The 17,093-nt window shown below is 31.4% G+C and overlaps 1 protein-coding gene and 1 long non-coding RNA gene across 3 annotated transcripts in view; one reads left to right on the forward strand and one right to left on the reverse strand.

Annotated features, from left to right (window-relative positions):
• LOC141584812 (uncharacterized) overlaps positions 1-11,427 on the reverse strand; it is a 252,608-nt gene extending 241,181 nt beyond the window's left edge. Inside the window, exon 1 of the long non-coding RNA XR_012518010.1 lies at positions 11,411-11,427. This is a non-coding gene — a long non-coding RNA (uncharacterized LOC141584812). The remainder of the gene's footprint in view (positions 1-11,410) is intronic.
• The window catches only part of CNTN5 (contactin 5), a 1,375,758-nt gene that overhangs the window by 432,457 nt on the left and 926,208 nt on the right, over positions 1-17,093 (forward strand). The window lies entirely within an intron of this gene.

Below are 17,093 nucleotides of genomic sequence, written 5' to 3' on the forward strand. Positions count from 1 at the left end.
TATATGCAGAGAAAATCAGTAACTGTAAATGGATAAAATGGCAGGAGGATAAAAAGATATTATTTCCCCTAATAGTTGGATATTTTGTGGATGAGACAAAAATTGAACACTAATTTTTAACAGGAATATTGTTAAAATTATCTATTTCCTTGAATATGTTTAAGTTGAAACACATTTTTAATTAGAAATTTAAATAGCATTGAGATATTTAATTTTTAAAGGTTCTTAATATTAATATCATTAAATGAGATTGTAATATCATCATTTTCATAAATATGGCCAATGGAATTTAAATTTATTAGTAACTTGATAATCACTATGATGTATTTTTTTTTAAATGGTCGTGTTTAACACCTAGACATTATAAATTATTTTTCTCCATGAACCGAAATTTTCACTTCACTTCCCCTGCAGGATTTTAGATTAATGCGACATATTTCATTATTGAAATTATTCTGTTGACATCCTACTTTTTCATGGTTCTCAGTAATTCTTTTGAATTCCCTTTGACCATTAGACTCCAAATCTCAATACTTCTGAATTCAAAAATCATTATAATATTAGTACACAACTGATCAAAACTGTATACATTTATATTTAAATTGTGACAAGTTAATAACAAACTTTTATTTATAATGCATCTGTTAATGAGATAAATGAGGTTTATTTAGCTAATTTCAGTACCATGGATGAATATTAATTATTGTTAGGAAAATATGTGTATCAGTATTAATTCTATCCTTATTTTTTAATAAATGTGAGTGTTGAGAAAAATTATTTACAAGAATAAGTAAATGAAAATTTGTTTTAAAATAGCAATGCCACTAAATTTTTGAAATCCTTTAGTGTTATATGTTAAAATTTGATAGATATTTATCATCAAAAGTCATTTTTATTTATCAATCATATTATACTCAGGGCTCACACAAGAGATTTGCTCTATAAAAAGACTCAAGATGTTGAAAAGTAATATGTTTCTTTTAGAAAATATGAAAACGGTAATTGTAAGAGAAAGATAACTGGGAATTGGGAAATGGTAAAGGAAAGTCTATGTATCTATTATGGATATGTTATCATGTGGACTAATTTTAGGAAAAAAGTTAACCACTGAAGCTCTGAAAACGAATTTCCTTAAAGTTATTCGTGCCAATATTAGAAAGTCCTTGAAATGCCTTTTTGAATCCAAGGGAGTGCCCATACTTGAGTTTGAAAGCCTTAAGAAGAATGTATTATGGGACCATATAGCCTTGGCGTAGTGAGTAATTTCAAGAGAATGCTAGGGAAGGAAAAACCTGAAATCTGGGGAATTGAGCAAATAAAGTCTGAGTTGGGAGGAAGAGTAATTCTCAAGACAGTGGTGATTGCACTTGTAGATCTAGTAAATGAGCAAGAACCTTATGTACTGTAAGAAGGAATGGTAAGAAGTTTTGTGCCATCTGAAGTAGAGTGTGAAAGACAGAGGGTATTGAATAATGTGCCTAGAGAGGTGTTTGACAACAGATAAAGTCAGCCTTGTAAGTTAGACTATGAAAGACAGACTTACCTGTGGACATTAGTAAACTACTAAAATGTTTTTAACAGAGGTAGTTATTTTGTTTTTGTCCTTTTAAGACATTCTTGGGGCAATAAGGAAAATCTATACTAGGGTATACGAGATAACAGGAAATCTTTTAGCAGATGCTTGGTGTGAAAAAAGAAAAAAATATGATAGTTGCTTCAAATGAGTTGATGGCAAAAATGATGGAAACAATTGAGGTGGAGGAATATGAAGGATATGAAATTGCCCAACGTGAAAATTAATAGGGGAGGGTGAGGAAAATTAATTTTTAATAGATATTATTGGGAAGTCAAAATGAGAGCAGATAATGAAGCTTTGGATGTAAGCTGAATGAATAGTAACCATATTCCCTAAATATTTGGAAGCATTTGCAACCTTTTAAGCAGAAGAGCAATATGATAAAAATGGCATTTTATGAACGTTAACATTATTAGAATATGCTACTACAATTGAACTAGGAGAGTGTGGGGCAAGTGAGTACATCTTTAACTGAGAATAGCATGAGCTATGCCAAATGCAGTGAATAAAATGAACAGTTTTGATTTAGTGGGGGTTACAAAACAAAGCATGAAATTATATGAATTCAACCCTTCAGAAATTTATTTTTTTCTATTTTAATTATGTGCCGATCACTGCCTTTGTACAGAGCCATGAACAAGACAGCTTCTGTAACCTAATGAAGCTTAAGGTCTGGTGGATAAGAAAGCCATTAAATGTATCTGTACAGATATATACAATGGCAGTGTGTCTTATGGGAGAAATACTAATAAAAGTTGTCATGAGAACTGGTAACAAAATGGCTTCAATATTTTGGAAAATTGACAAGGGCAATTAAGGAAGTAAAAGAATGAGATATCTGGAGTGAGATATAGGCTCAAATATGCCTGAAGTCATAACTAAAATAGAAGGAGCTAGTATTACTAGACACACGGAAATTAGGAGCAGAGATTTTAAAGGGAAAAAAATGGTTGATTTAATTTCGTAATGTATGAAGTGGTATTAGTGGGTCAACACAGAAATATGAATTAGATAGTTGGATATATGGAGGACTAGAGCTTAAAAATGGATTGAATGCAGATGTCTTGCAAATAAAGGGTGTTGTGTGAAACCAGGACATGCAAACTCTCAGAAAACACATAAAACTTTTAATGCTAAGCAGTAGAAATTATTTAAGAAGTAGTTTTCCAGTTAAATTAGATACATGGTAGTAGAAAGCACATTTCTCATGAATTTTTAAGAAGTGTTGTTTCTTTGAATTATGTAACCAAACATCGTATTTTTCCATTCTTTTCAGGAACGACATGTTTACTCTCTTTAAATATAAGGAATATTGCAGTAAACAAACATATTAAAAATACTACAAGGAATAATTCATTTTTTATAAAGTTTAAACTTTAACTCAGGAAATTAGATACATCTTGTGAAGTTTAAAATATTTAGAAAGAATAATTAGAAGGTAAAGTAAAAGACATCTTCTGGCCAACATGTATTAACTGACTGGATTTACCCTCCTGTCTAAAACAACTTTTTTAAACTTTAAAAATATAAGAACCAGTTATTTTCAGATATTAAGGAAATCAGGAAACTTATAACACTGAATCCTGAAAGAGGGAAAAGTAGAATTTTCATACCTTGCTAGTGATAGTTTAATGTGATACAGTCACTTTGGAAACATGTTATCAGTTTCTCATGTAGAAAAATTCATATACCTTCCTAATGATTCATCCATTCCAATCATGTCTTCATTCAAGAAAAAAAATTAAAAATGTCTATGTGAAGATTTGTTGAAAATTATTCATTGTAACAAGTTTATTTGTAATACCCAAAAATTGGAAAAGAGCTAAATGCTCATCAACGGGTGAATGGATAAATAATGTTATACCCACACAATGGAATATTACCTAGCAATAAAGTTGATGCCTTCAAAAAATATTCAAGTCTTACCATAATTATCTGAGTAAAATAAACCAAGAAAAAGTTGATATATTGTTGCCTTTATTTATAAAAATTATTTTAAAATGTAGACAATATATAGTAACAATAAGCAGATCAGTGTTTGCCTGCCGTTTAGGGAAGGTACGAATAGAAACAGAGGGGCAAAATCTAGGCAGTCTTAAATGTGTGTATTCATGATGTGTTACTGATATTTTGGCAGAATAATCCTCCTTAGGCAGGTAAGAACTGCAGTATTTTTATTGTTTCTTGTTTTCTCCCACTAAACATTAATGTCGCCATTCTTTTATAACTAACGTAAATCAATTTTTCTCTGTGTTTTCAAATGCCCCAAAAAGTCGCCTTTTAAGAACAAAAAAGATGTGAGGAGAGAGTACCGCCTAACTCACCTGAAAAAAATCTGTAGAATATCCCTGCAAGTTCCTTGAATAAATTTGAAACATTTTTTTCAAGAATTTGTCTAATAACTAGAATTAAATATTTACTAAGAAAGCATTGATATTGCTTAGTCCCTTGGGATTTTCCATATAGCAGTAAATTTCTCATTGGAGCTGAGCCTGTCAAAAGTTGTATTCTAATCCTAGAGGCAACATTGTTTTATTAGCTTTTTTTTTTTTTTTTTTTTCTGATTCCAGTTTACTCTTTTCCACCAAGTATAAACACTTTTCCATATCTGAGTATTCTGCTAAAGTGCTAACACTTTCAAGAATGTGCTACCCTCTTTAAAATGTGCAACTCTTTTAAAAATGTAGAATTTAAAACAGAATTGTGTTACAATATCAGATTATGTATTTACCATAATTATAAATAGTAAATAAATTTGTTTTCTTCAAAATTAATTTTTAAGGCATTTTTAAATTGGTGTCTAAAACTTCAAAGTATGTTCTCTTTATGCTATTGAATACAGTAACTCACCAGTGATTGGTAGCCTTTGAGTACTCTAATAGCGACTATTTTTACTGAGAAACTAAATATTTAGTTTAATTTGAATAACTCAATGTGGTGTGTGGCTACCATTTCATACAGTGCCTCTCTGGAGTGACTGGGCAGGTGTAACTATTGAGAATTACATGATCACTCTCTATTAATTCTCCTAAACCACTGATTCTATTTTGAAAATACTGTAGACAAAAAGTTTGTATTTTGTGCAGTGAGAACATGAGAAAGAAACAAGAAATAATGGCAGGAAAAAAATGTGTACATTGTCCTCTTTCTTTCTTTCTTTCTTTCTTTCTTTCTTTCTTTTCTTTCTTTTTTACATTTTTCAAAATGTGCCACGTTGGTAAAAATTTCTAGAGAAATAGTTTCAATTGTTTAACTGTCACAAATCAGCATTATATTGACGTGTCCTGGAAGAAATATTAGCTGAACAGGTTTTCACTACTTTAAGTTGATTCTTAATTAGTCCCAACTAGTATGGTGATCAACAATGTGTAAATATTTGAAGTTTATTTAACTTTTTGAAAAACAAGATCATAATGCCTTTGTTACTCAGTGAAGACTGCTGTTAATATCCTCCAATTAATAACCTCCAATACTACTGGGCTCTGGAGTGGGCAGAGTCCAGTAGTGTTGACTATGCTGGCTCCCTTGCTAACACCTGACACCTATACTGTAATTGTGACTTACTGGCTGCTACTTCATTGGTGAATTATTGATTTATAGATTAGGATTGCAGGACTAGGGACAGAATTTTCAACTAGAAAATGCAGTAGGCTAGGCGTGGTGACTCACACCTGTAACCCCAGCACTTTGGGAGGCTGAGGCAGGTGGATCACTTTGAAGTTAGGAATTTGAGACCGGCCTGATAAACTTGGTGAAACGCTGTCTTTACTAAAAACACCAAAAAAGAAAAAAAAAATAGCTAGTCATGGTGGTATGGGTCTGTAGTCCCAGGTACTCAAAAGGCTGAGGCAGGAGAATTGCTTGAACCCAGGAGGCGGAGGTTGCAGTGAGCCAAGGTCATGCCACTGTGCTTCAGCCTGGGCTGCAGAGCAAGACTCTGTCTTAAAAAAAAAAAAAAGTGATAGAAGAATGAATGAAAAATCCAACTTTCAGTGGGTAATTGAACTCATATACTTAAAATAAGTTCAATATTCCAAGCTAGTACTATATGATGAAGGATTATAGCTATATAATGAACATAGAGAATCTGAGACAGAATCAGTTGTTTATAGCTGAAGGAAAAGTAGAAGCATTTAATATATTATAAACTACTTTTCATGATTTATATTTGTTTGACTAAAAGTACCTGTGGCATCTGAAATGAAAAATGTGAACTTCTTATTTGTGATACTACAAATTAATTTTTACTCTGTTAATAAATATGTATGCATAAAGACAGAGTAATCAAGGAAATAATTTTATGCTTCTATTGAGAACCTTGTCTTATGTAGTGACATAGTTTAAATGGCAGTTTTTAAACTAAAAGTTTATTAAATTTTCTGAATAAAAAAATGATTCTTCTCACTAAAATGAGATCAAATAAAAAGTAAAACTATACCATCCACTGCAAAATTATAATATTATGATGATCATGATGAATTTTTGAAGCTCTCTTCACTACCATCTTTAGCTGGGTTTGTAATTTGCCTCCATGTTATAGCAGACAGATGCAGCTGTTGAAAGAAGACTTGGAGAGCACATTGTGGCTTATCTAGCACAAGTGTGCTAAGTGTTCCTTGGACTCTATTAGTGATTTCCATATTCAGCATATAACTTTGGGGCGTATCTTATGCTGCCTTTGAATGTAATCACAATTTTTTGAAGTGTGCTCAATTTATAAAATTAAACAGCTGTTCCATCCAGGGGAATTGGGGATAAATGAGCACATGTTATCACTGGAAATGGTTGATACAGCCCTAGATAACATTTTTCTAAAGAGATGCAAACTTTCATTTTAAATCATGAATCTACCCATCAAACAATTTCATTGATGATCTAGTTTGAAGGTATTCAGTATGAACATATTTGTCAAAGCTGGCAAATACATTTAAATATATTCATAGGTCATGATGAGTTTAAAAAAGATGATGTCTAAGTTTCTAGGTATTATGGCTATGACTTCTTGTCCCTTGGAAATACATGAGGAAAAGGTGACTGTTTCTTTATAAGCATTGAAATCCAATTATGTACTCAGAGTGTTGAGAAACCTTGACCAAAGTTATTTATGCAGTTTTACTGTTAGAAACCTATAGATTCAATTGGGGGAAGTTGAAACTATATAAATTTTGATTACTTCGAGGATGTCGGATTGGAATATGGAGTGATTTTCCCCCAAACAAAATAATAACCTATAGGAAATATGTAATAATATATAAATTTACTTAAGAATAGTTTAATCAATCATTACACTGGAGATTAGTAACCAACTCATTTCACCTCAGAAGTCACAACTCATGGGTAACAAATGTAGTTAGTTTAGTATTTTATTATCATAGATTAACATTTACAGAGAGTTTTGTTTTATTTTTTATTTGGAATATTTTAGAATAAACACAGGGCCATATGCAAGATAATGAAATATTCTGTTAGAAGTTATTTTAAAAAAATTAATGGTACAGCTTGAGAACAGAAATCATGCAGAAAAATGTATGCAAGAGAAAGTTAATAGTGTGTGTTAGGAAGAGAAATGATGATTTTGAGCAAAGTACAGTAGTGGCTTCTAATACTAGTAAATGTGTGGATCTGGTTGGAGACTAGCTAATAAATGCTTCGCTTATTTTTTTGTTTTCCTTCTCATGGCTGTTCTGTGTTCTTCCGTTAATTTCACTCCCCACAGCTTCCTTCTGTTGCTCCAACACTGTGGTCAACGTTTATTGCCTTTTATTGGGCTTACATTACTTTCAAGAAAAGAAACCCATGTTTTTTCTAAACCCTATGGGATAATACAATGATATCAAACACATCTAGCACTTGCACTTAGTATGCATTATATATATATATATATATATATATATATATATATATATATATATTTAATGTTTACATATTAAGTAAAAATAAATTTAATCTAGTTGCATTATCATTTCTATATTATATTATGATATTATTTCTAGGATTTAGTCATGTATTTTCTATAGGTTTCACTATTTTATATTCAGTGCTATATACCAGCTTCTAGACTATGTCTTGGTATATAGTAGGAAATCATTATGTATTTATTAAATTAATGAATAAATGAATGATTTTTTTTAGATAAACTACATTAGTCTGTTCTTGCATTGCTAAAAAGAAATAACTGAGATGGGGTAATTTATAAAGAAAAGAGGTTTAATTGGCTCGTGGTGCCACAGGCTGCACAGGAAGCATGGCTAAGAAAGCCTCTGGAGACTTAAAATTGTGGTGGAAGGCAAAGAGGGAAGGAAGCAGGCTTGTCTTACATGGCCAGAACAGGAGGAAGAGAGAGAAGGAGGAGGTGCTGCCCACTTTTAAGCAACCATATCGCATGAGAACTCACTCACTATTATGAAAACAGCAAGGGGGAAATCTGTCCCCATGACCCAGTCACTTTGCATCAGTCCCCTCTTCTCACATAACATAGTACAGTTTCACATGAGATTTGGGAGGGGACACTAATCCAAACCATATCATGCACAATTCCCAAAACCTTCCGGGATATTTATTATTCTAAAAATATTCACTTTATTTTTCTTGGTATCTTTGACACCCTTTTTTCAGAACGCCATGTTGTGTTCTGTTTTGGTGTGGTCATCTTTGATTTTTATATGATTCCTTATATAATTTCCTGATAAAGACTGCAAAGAGAGGCAACATTTTTTAGAACTTTTTTATTAGAGTAGCAAGGCTGCTGTGTAATAGCAAATCTCTAAGTCATACAACATAAAGTGAAATTTAATTGTTTTGATTAATAAAACATTAGACTACTGTAGTCTAACTCAAGATGGGGTTAGGGAACTTCAGGGTTCTGGTCTAGTCATTAAGAGACTTGAGCTCTCCTTATCTGTGACGCTGAAACCTTCAACCCACACCTCCAAAGTCACTACTGAAGGGGAAGCCAGAGTTTGGCTGATCACATAAGGACATTTTTATTTTTATTTTTATTTTTTTTATTATTTATTTATTTATTTATTTATTTATTTTTTTGAGACAGAGTTTCACTCTTGTTACCCAGCCTGGAGTGCAATGGCGCGATCTCGGCTCACCGCAACCTCCGCCTCCTCAGTTCAGGCAATTCTCCTGCCTCAGCCTCCTGAGTAGCTGGGATTACAGGCACGCGCCACCATGCCCAGCTAATTTTTTGTATTTTTAGTAGAGACGGGGTTTCACCATGTTGACCAGGATGGTCTCGATCTCTTGACCTCGTGATCCACCCGCCTCGGCCTCCCAAAGTGCTGGGATTACAGGCTTGAGCCACCGCGCCCGGCCTTTATTTTTATTTTTAAATAGCGGTTTTATATTTAGACAGAGAAGTCATATGTATATAATTGTCAGCACATACTATTGGCTAGAAATCAACCACCTAGCCTTACTCAACTGCAAGGGGAAATAGGAAATACAGTTTTCCTATGTGGCTAGAGAAAAATGAATGTGTTTACTGAACCCATAGTATTATCTCTGCCACATCATGGATATCTGACAATTTTTTTTATTCTTTCCATACTTGAGTAATAGTTTTAACTATAGAATTTTAGTCCAGAAATAGTTTTTCCTAAGAATCTTGAAGATAATTTCATTTTTTTTTTGTTAAGAAAAACAGGGCTTTTTTTATGTTTAAAACATGAAAACAAACTGATATAAAACAAAAGTTTGATGCAGTTACATCCAAATGATTTTGGCTCTATATTTATGCTTTTTCATGTCTTGCTTAGGAACTTTTACCTGTTAAAGTGTGATAATAATGCTATCCTGTAGTTTTTACTATTTACTTTATAATTTTCCCCCTATATTCAGGACTTTCATTCATTTGGAATTTACCCTTATACATGGTATAAGATTAGGATCCAATTTAACTTTTCTCCTATGGTGCTCGTTTTTTTTTTTTGTTTGTTTGTTTGTTTGTTTGTTTGTTTTGGTTAATTGCTAATTTGTCATACCACTTTATAATGAATGTCTGATCCTTGTACAAACTGTCTTCTCATCTGTTTGATTAACTCATCATCCAGTTTTATTGATCTCTTTGTTCATGCCCCAATATTAGTCTTTTTCAAACTTTTAAGTACTCTAGCTTCATTACATATCCTTTCCTAACAAAGTGAGCCCCTCAACACTATCTTAACTTTATGTTTTCTCTGCAGTATTGGGTAGGATCTTGATCCTTCATTTATAATGCTTATTAGAGTTAAGTGTGTTTTCAGTAATCACCAGTTTATATTTAAATGTTGTTGTTTCTTTCTTGCCCCACTTAAATTATCTCATTATCTTTCTTTTTATTTAACTATGTTAATATGCTTATTTCTTACTCTTTTTATTTCTTCTCGAGCTGTTTTCCTCTTATAGTGTTTTACTGATATTTTTATGTGATATTGATGTGGGAAAACATAAGATTCTAAAATTTCCTCTTATTCCTTTTATGTATATTTCAGAGATTATATGTATTTCTTGAGTCTTCAAAATAATGTACCATGCATACTCTTAGTGTTGAGAAAGCCTAAAAATTATTTTTTTATTAATTTTGTTCTTTAGCACTTATTATTAGATGAGATCCATCTGTATCCAGTTGTAGCTACATAAATGAAGAGAGTGACTTGTCTGTAGCTTTGCTTAGTATGCATGTTTGGTGAATTCCTTCAGATATACTGCTGACAAAAACAATATGCACAACTATTAAGTCACTTTCTAGTGTCTGGTAAGTGTCTGTGTCTCCATCCTGTGACTACTTACTCGACTCATGTAGGATAATCTTCTGTCTCATATCTAAATATCTGGTACTCTGAACCAATGGAGTGTGTAGCATAGCACCAACATGAACTATGTACTACCACGCATCCTGTTTTTATCGGAACCAAGAACACTGCTTATGAGAACTTCAATTAAATCAGAGATTTCAATGAGTTACTCCTAAATTCTCTCACCACCAACAATCCCTGTTCTATTTCTACAGTGTAAACTCTAGCTGGCTCGAACAGCCTTACTTATACTGGTCTGGATGATGGATGGTTAGGCAATGTAGCTTGTGTAGTCACTGCAATGTTTGCTTTCCTTCTTTCCACTCAAATTCCTTCCATCTTTCAAGTTATATATTAATCTTAACTTTAAGGGAAAGTGTGAGTTTTCACCTTTTTTTTTTTTTGGAATTCTCATGGATATTTTAGTGGAGATTTCAAAGAGGCTGCATTGAATGTTTATTTTTAGAAACTTTTTTCATAGAAATATTTTATACTATTTTTAAGAATAAATTTATACATATTAATGCCATCTATTTGTGAAACTAGGATTAATGGAAAAAAGAAATATGTGAAATTCAGAATTACCTTTGCTCATTTTTTATACTTACTTCTTGGCCTTCACACCATGCTGTTTACATGAAATTTAGAAAGTTTAGAAATAGCTTTTGTTTTACTAGTAAGATACTGTAGTACTGGTAAAAGAAAAAAAAAAAAAAGAGCTGTATATTAAATGTGATATTTGTTTTAAATTACCACTGTAAGTTAAAAAATACCATATTTAAAATCTTAGTAATATCAAGAAGTGATTCATTATGTTCAAAATGGCCAATTTATATGGAACCAATGAATATGAAATTTGACATATTCCTAATTAATTGGACATTTAATAATTACACGATTAGAGACGTAGCTTTCATCCATCATGGTATAGACTATTCTACAGTTTGATTTTTATCCTGTTTCAAAATTATCTAATTTCTTATAGTCTATAGATATTGCATATTTTTATATTACAAATATATCAGTATTTAAAAATTTTTTTAAAGTTGACTTTTTCATGGTTCTCTTTCCTGTTTTTTTAAATTGTTCATTATTTCTAAATTCCCACTTAACTTATGATGTAATATTAATGGATATTGGGATAATATTTTATAGCTGATTTTCCTATGCCCCACAAAGTAGTTTCAACAGAGTATTAATGTTGCATGCATACTACTGAGTTTAAATTCAATAACCTTTTATTTTAATGAGAAAAAATACATGGAAAGAAACTAAATTCCTGATAATTTTTGTAGTTCTATTTTTGTCTGTTTAGGGTTTTTTTTTTAATAATACCAATAAATTTTTATGTTTATTTTTTGGTTTCTGATTCGAAGTTGCCCCTAAATATTTATGTACCTTTAAGCAAATCTCAAAATATTTATGAAATTTAATTACTCTTAGTGGAAGTGATAAAGTTAAATAAGCTAGTCTCTAAGGTTTCTCCTACTTTTGCTTTATGAATCATCATCATCATCATCATCATAAGAATTACAATTTAATGTAGGCATTAGTACTTACAGCAGACATATTAATTTAGTAAAGGAGGAAACTGAGGTTCAAAGAGTTAGAGCAACCTGTCTGAGACAGCACATCCATGAGAGAGTGAATTCACAATTGTAACCTGAAGCAGGCAATGTGATAGCTGCTTCAAGTGTTCTATAAAAGGGTTCTGTATAAGTTCATTGGAAGTTATAAGGCCATGTTCTCTCATTTCATTTTTGCTTTAGTTATGAACCAGTTATTTCCATTTATATTCTCTACCAAATCTTAGCCAAATTCTTTTATTCTCCTAATTATACCTGCCCAACTCTGGATTCTACTCTCATGAAATCAGAATGATAGAAGCCTCAGGTCTCAACATTTAAATATATTTAACTGTATTTTCATACTTATACTCTTTCTTGTTCCTACACAAATTAAAATAATGTTCCTTTTCTTTCCAAAGTGATTATTTATGTGTCTTGTAAGAACCCATCCAAGATCATTTATATGTTTACTTTGTAATGGAGAGAATAAAAATGAAGTAAGTCTGTAATTTAGTTCATTTTCTTACTCTTTCTATATACTGGTTCATTTTTTAAATAGAAAATCTGAAAATAATTTTTATTTATTGCCTTATATAATACATAATTGAAGGCATGTACCTTATTTCCTCATCCACAAATAATACACACCTCAGTTTTTTGCCCTGAAGAGGCACCCAAATTGATTTACAAAAAAGGAAATGTTCCAATTATGAACATTATTCTGAAGAGGATACCCAATATATAAACTCAATCTTGGAACCATGCCTACACAATTTAAAGTTAAAATATAGGAAAAATCACAGACTTCAAAGTTTTTTGTTTTTTTATTAATCCTTATAGCTATATTCTGATTAAGTTTATAGCTGGATGCTTTGAAATACTTTCACCAGTATAGATTCATGGCAGGACATGAAATAATTAAAAAGTTGGATAGATCTTATTTATTGCCGTATGTCTTCATTAGTCAAGGACTGCTGTCATCCCCAAAATAACTATCATTGACACTTTCAGCTCTGGTTTCAAAATAATATCTATACTTACTGTGAATCTGAAAGAGTCATGCTGAAATTGCAGAGAGCTCCTAGTTCCAATTCACAAACTTTCCAGATATATTTTTGGAATCACAAGTACATTTCATATTTACAGTAATGTTGCTAACAAAAATGTAAAAATAAATTTTGTAATAAATATTTTCCTCAAACACCAATAAAAGATAACACAACAACTCACAATATTTTATACCTCCATAAACTAGCCATCTGCTTCCAAAATATCAAATATCTTCCAAACCCAATCAAACAATGTAAGTAATCTTTATATTTAGGACTTGGAATCACAGTATATTTTAATATTAGAAATGAAGTCAATTTTACTCTCATGTACTTTCTAGATCATCTTTTCATCTCCCGTTTTTGCTTGGCCTAATACAACCTGTCCTTAAGGTTTCTCCAGGAAGCTCCTTTTCTGGTCTGAATTTGTCATTTCATCAGTGAAGGGGCAGGTTAGCTAGTGATTAAGAGCACAGACTATTCTTAACTCCTTCTCTGCAATTTAAAAGCTGTGACACCTTGAGGATGTTGTTCGACATCTCTTTACCTCACTCCTTCATCTATAAATGGAGATGAGATTCTTACTTCGTGGGGTTTTTTTTCCCATGAGGATTACACTATTTAAGGCATGAAACACATGTGGCAACAGTGGCTGACATGTAGTAAGTACCCAATATGTGCCATGCATTGGTAATAATTTCTGTGTTCTTCAGTAGCATTTTGTACTTTTCCTTTCATGGTAGTAACCACTCTGTAATTACGCTTGTTAGTTGTCACTTTTCCCAGAAAGATTAAAAGCTCCGTTCAGGTAGAAATTATATGACTGTATTTGTGACAGTACCTCAAGACCTATTATGATTCCTAAGACATGGTAAACAGTTAATGGGTATTTATTGAATGAATTAAATTTCTATATGTCACAAGGACTGAGAAATATATGTTGTATATATTATCTGCTTTAATCATAATCAATAAAATAAAATAATATTATATAGACAAGGAAATTAAATCTCTGTTCAATTTCAGACAAATCCCAGGTTAACCAAACTACACATCAAATTTTCTCCACTACTTCCTGATGATTTTTTCTGCAAGTCTCCACGAAGACACAAAGTCAAAGTAGCCAAAAGAAAAGTAAAATTTAGGCATTAAGTCTGTAGTATGAGGTTGTAAATTTGCTAAAATTATGGCTGGTTCATCATTTTCCAGGAATGAAGATTGCTTTGAAATTGCTGAAATAATCACCCCTAAATTCTGATTTTGTACATGAGTAATTTACCATAATGACACCTCCTTCATCTCATCTTTGTACCTTCTTGTGTTGGCATTTACTGCATTTACTGCAAATTTTGTGTAGTCTGTTTCACATCATTGTAAACTTGCCTCAAATCACCTGATGCTATATTTCTATGATTATGCCAAATTTTACACTATGTTTAGTTCATTCTTTTGCAATTAGTTTTTCTGTTTGTCCCCCACTTATAGTTGTACTTATGTAATATTTCCTGTGAGGTTTTCTTGGTCAGTCATCAAGTTAACATTGAAAATTTGCAGGCAAGTGACACCTATGTATTGGAAATGGAAACATATATGCATTAGCGTATTTCTTTCCTAATTTCTTTTTTTTCTTTTCTTGAGATGTAGTCTTTCTCTGTTGCCCAGGCTGGAGTGCAATGGCATGATCTTGGCTCACTGCAACCTCCACCTCCAGAGTTCAAGCAATTCTTGTTTCTCAGCCTTCCCAGGTGCACAGCTCATGCCCACATATTACAAAACAATTATGAACAATAACAAATATTTTGGTTCAACTGCATCTCTAGAAAATCATTTTCTGTGGCACCTTATCCATCTGTGATTGTATCATCAAATTGAGCTTCTTGATGACATAAATCTGCTAAGTTAGTCATTTTATTCCCTCTTTGACAGTGATCAACACATATGTCTGGCACTTCCTATAAAAACTTGAATTAACTAATGCTGTCAGAAGAGGTGATTCTGACACATCTCTTTGCCTACAGTATACATCTTTGTTTCATTTATTTAAGACATTCTACTATTTAAAAAGGGAGGGGGCTACTTACACTAGAATAAATTCTTTTTCTTATATAGACAAATTATTTTTATTTCTTATTTATACTTGCTTTGCTTTTTAGCAATAAAGTTGGAAAATATTTTGATAGTTGAGATGAAGTCTAATAGGATGTATTTTCTTTCCTTGTTATCTGTAGACTAATTTTAATTTTCATTTTTAAATGCACAGGTACTTGTCAAAGCTTCTAAACACAAAATATATAATAGCAAAGCTAGAATCAAAATATAGCTTAAAACATTATTTTACTTTTGCAAATACTACAGAAGTAATTTATAACCTTTTGAGATGAGAGTTTATAAATTTTTGCTTTCTCATATAACAAGAATAATTTGCATATGTAATATAGTGTATGTTTACATTCCCTTCTATGGGAGTTAAATGTTAAAATCTTTACTGAAATGATTTTTTTTCCCTGCAAACACTTACAGGATTCCTGTTCTCAACATCTAGATTGAGATTTATGTGTCCAATACTTAAGACTTTTTAAAATTTTTACACATTTCTCAGTGAAACCCTTGTTGTCAGCCCTAAGGTGCCATAGCACTCTGAGTGTGCCCCAGTGTGAAACCCTTGTTGTCTTTGACCTAGAGACTTTATAATTCAAGTGAAAGCACATTGAAATTTAAACTGTAATTCACAGTTTTTTATTCAAAGTCTTTATTAAATCAAATAATCACAGCAACATTTAAAACTTTATATTTAAAATACATATGAAACTGCTAAAATAAATATTCACATTCTAGATCTCTCTATAGATGATAGATAATAAATATATTTGAAATAATCAACTTACTACACTGGCGTGTATCAAAGTAGCCACAGTGCTACTGGCGTTTAAGTCCACTGCTGAGTTTGGCCAGGACTGCTATTTTTACTTGCAATGGCTTTAAAAAAAATACTAAGAGTATTTGTTATGGTGGGTAGTAATATACTCTTTATTGCATGTAAACAATTTTCTTAAATGGGAGTACATGCTTACATTGTGAACTGAAAAAGATCTCTAGTCTGTAATATGCCTGATTCTAAGTAATTCAAGTGTAAGATTCTAATATATATATATATATATATATATATGTGTGTGTGTGTGTGTGTGTGTGTGTGTATAATACTGTATTGTATTAAGATGTCCTAGTTCTTTGTGATACTTACATAATGTTTTAGATATTTCTTTACTCATTTTGATATTTATTTTAGATTATGGTCTGCTGATGCTTAAAATTTTTCTAAAACCATTAAAAGAATACTCTCCCTCTGCATCTTCTTCCCCATTGATATGAAATCCTAACTTTATAAAGTCTCTTTCATATAGAATTTGTTTACTGAGCTTTCTATAATCTGTCATAATACTGTATGTCCTTGTTCACATATTATACCATTAATTATTATTAGAATTATCATAGAAGTTACATAGTGTATTTAAATTCTAATAAAATCAGCCCATTTCATCGTCTTTTTAAAATTTGATGATTTCTTTCATTTTTTTTTTGCAGATGAAACAGAATAATCAAGATTGAAGGAAAATATCCATTTCTGTTTTTATCTAAAACATGTCTCTATGATTTAATTTGTAGAGAATTCCCATCTTTGCAGTATTTAATCTTTCAGGGACATACTGTTTATTCAGTTTTTAATGTCACTCTGTATTTTTTGAGCATTTTCAAATAGATCTTAAATGTTTCTAATTAAATCTATTTTTAGATTTCCATATCTAGTTTTCACCATTAATACACTCTTTCTAGCATCCCCTGTCATGGCTAGCCGATGTTTCTAGTATAAAACAATGTTTTTTTGATAACTCATTAATTCTTATTATTTCTAGTAGTTTTTTTTTGTTTGTTTGTTTGACTTCTACTACCGTTTGAATGTCTCCTCTAAAACTTATGCTGAAACGGAATTATCATTGTAACAATTTTAAGAGGTGGGTCTTTTAAGAGGTGATTAGACCACATAAGATCCACCCTCATGATTGAATTAATGTCTATTGTGGGAATGAATTAATTTTCACCTTAGTGGATTCCTTATAAA

This window comes from Saimiri boliviensis, chromosome 6 (genome assembly GCF_048565385.1).
Source record: "Saimiri boliviensis isolate mSaiBol1 chromosome 6, mSaiBol1.pri, whole genome shotgun sequence".
Taxonomy (NCBI): Eukaryota; Metazoa; Chordata; class Mammalia; order Primates; family Cebidae; genus Saimiri; species Saimiri boliviensis.